The following is a 2271-nucleotide window of genomic DNA, read 5'->3' as shown; positions in this document are numbered from 1 at the left end:
GACGCTGAACATGACGTCTTCTCTTCTGTCCTAGTTTAGGACCTCACGTCTCCATCGTCTCCTCCAGGATCCTCAGTAACCTGCTGACACCAGAAACCTGTCTCTAAACTAGCTCACGATACATAGTGAACCTGTGTGTGTGTGTGTGTGTGTGTGTGTGTGTGTGTGTGAGTTCCGTGCTAATGTAGTATTTATTATAAATATGTATATCTGGTGACTATCATGTATAAAGAGTGTAAGAAGTGTGTGTTGTTTTTGTGTGACTTTATTCCTAAAGATAAAGCTCAGGATCTGAAAACTGAACACAAACAACATGGACTGATGATGATGATGATGATGATGATGATGATTAGATTAGGGTCTGAATTTAGACTTTTATTGAATAAGAGTCAGGTGAGGAGGACACGAGTCTCCACCACAGCCAGGAAGCTTCAGACCTGCTCACAGCCAATCAGTGTGTTTATAGTTTCAGGGATTAAACTGTGATGAATGACAGATGGACAAACATCAGGAGAACGTGCGTCAGTGTGCTTTAGCTCTTCATCGTGAATTTCTTCTCATCTGGTGAGATTCTGCCCTGTGTTTATTATCTGCTGAACACAGTTGTGTCTTAGGACTTGTGTTATTGTGTAGTGTTGGTTGTGTGTTTGCTTTAAGGTGTGAGATGTGGGCAGGAACCTCGTCTCTGAACAGCTTCAGTCTTCTTCTGGGTTCCTTCTCTCAACAGCTGCCTCACACACACACACACACACACACACACACACACACACACAGGAAATGTCCTGGATCTGGTTTTTACCCCTCAGATTCCAGCTACAGACATGAGCGCTTCCCCACATCTCTGATCATCACCTCCATGTCCTACCTAGAACCAACATCTCTCTTACCCGTCAATACCTCAACTCTGTCCCTCTTCCTCTTTAGCTTCATGCACTCCTTCATCTCTTCTCTACCCTTGGACACTTTCCTCTCCTGGTTTTCCTCGATCATGGACCTTCTCTGTCCTCTGAAGACCTCTTGTTCTGGGTTACACAGCGATTAGAGAGAACGAAGACCAGCAGAGAGAAATTGGAAGAAATCACAACTTGAGACAGATCTTGCATCTTCTTGTACGCTCCTGTCCAAATTCTCCACAGACGTGACTTCTGCCAAGACTTTCTTCACTGTGGCTTGTGTACGTCGTCCTCATAAGCTCCACATCATCGTCCCTTCACTACTCAACCTCGGCTTCACCTGCTTCGTCCTCCTGAAGATGTGGAAACCTTTTACAATGAGAAGATTGAGAAAATCTGCCAGACCTTCTGCCACGACTACGCCTACAGTACAGTACACAGCCAGGATTCTCCCACTCCTTCATGGTCACGTTTATCATCCGTAGCAACAGAAGGGACTTTTCAACTCATCCAATCTTCCATTCCTACCACCTGCGCATTGGATCCAGTCCCTTCCACTATGCTCCAGACCATTTCACAAGACCTTCTGCCTTTAATCACCACAATCAGTGGATCCATAACATCTGGTCAGGTACCAACTACCTTCAAGAGAGCAAGATTTATTCCCATCCTGAAGAAACCTGCTCTGGACCCATCAGACATCAGTAACTACAGACCGGTGTCACTTCTCTCTTTTCTTTTAAAACTTCCTGAACACATTGTCTATAATCACCAGTCTGTCTCTCACAGAACAACCTCCAAGGTCCAAACAGTCTGGCTTTAAAGCAGCTCATTCCACAGAGACAGCCCTTTTGTACGTCTCTGAGTAACTACATGCTGCTACATCTGCCAAGCTTCATCCGTCCTCATCCTCCTCCACCTTTCAGCAGCGTTTGATACGTCAACCACGAGACTCTCTTGTCCACCCTCAGGAGTCTTGGGCTTCATGGATCAGCATGAGAATGGTTCACTTCCTACCTGGAAGGTTGCTGAAGTAACATGGAGGGGACTGACATCTGCTCCACGCAGACTCTCCACTGGTGTCCCACAGGGCTCAGTACTCGGTCCTCTTCTTTTCTCCTTTTCTCGCTCCCTTCTTGCAGATTTATTCTCTTACTGCTGCTATGCTGTGTTCGGCACGTCAAGACTCTTCTCTGTTCTGCACCGAGGTGGTGGAATTAACTTCACCTAGATGTCCGAAAAGCTGAGGCACTGACCGCCTTTAAATGCCTGGTGAAGAAACTATAGATGGAGACCTTTGTGTGTGGCTCTGGCTAATGACACTAAAGACTATAATGAACACACATGAGCTGCTCAGACTGCTCACTGAACTCATATT

General features: G+C 45.9%; 1 protein-coding gene across 2 annotated transcripts in view; it reads left to right on the top strand.

The window, feature by feature from the left end:
- The window catches only part of ppm1e (protein phosphatase, Mg2+/Mn2+ dependent, 1E), a 26747-nt gene extending 26502 nt beyond the window's left edge, over positions 1 to 245 (top strand). For both annotated transcript variants that reach the window (XR_007138805.1, XM_027158496.2), the window contains one exon: positions 1 to 245. This exon is cut by the window's left edge. The gene's annotated coding sequence lies outside the window, so the exon portion shown is untranslated.
- The last annotated feature ends 2026 nt before the right edge of the window (positions 246 to 2271 follow it).

Source organism: Tachysurus fulvidraco, chromosome 20, assembly GCF_022655615.1.
Source record: "Tachysurus fulvidraco isolate hzauxx_2018 chromosome 20, HZAU_PFXX_2.0, whole genome shotgun sequence".
Taxonomy (NCBI): domain Eukaryota; kingdom Metazoa; phylum Chordata; class Actinopteri; order Siluriformes; family Bagridae; genus Tachysurus; species Tachysurus fulvidraco.
Note: the sequence above shows the minus strand (reverse complement) of the source record. Positions and strands in the feature narration are given on the sequence as shown.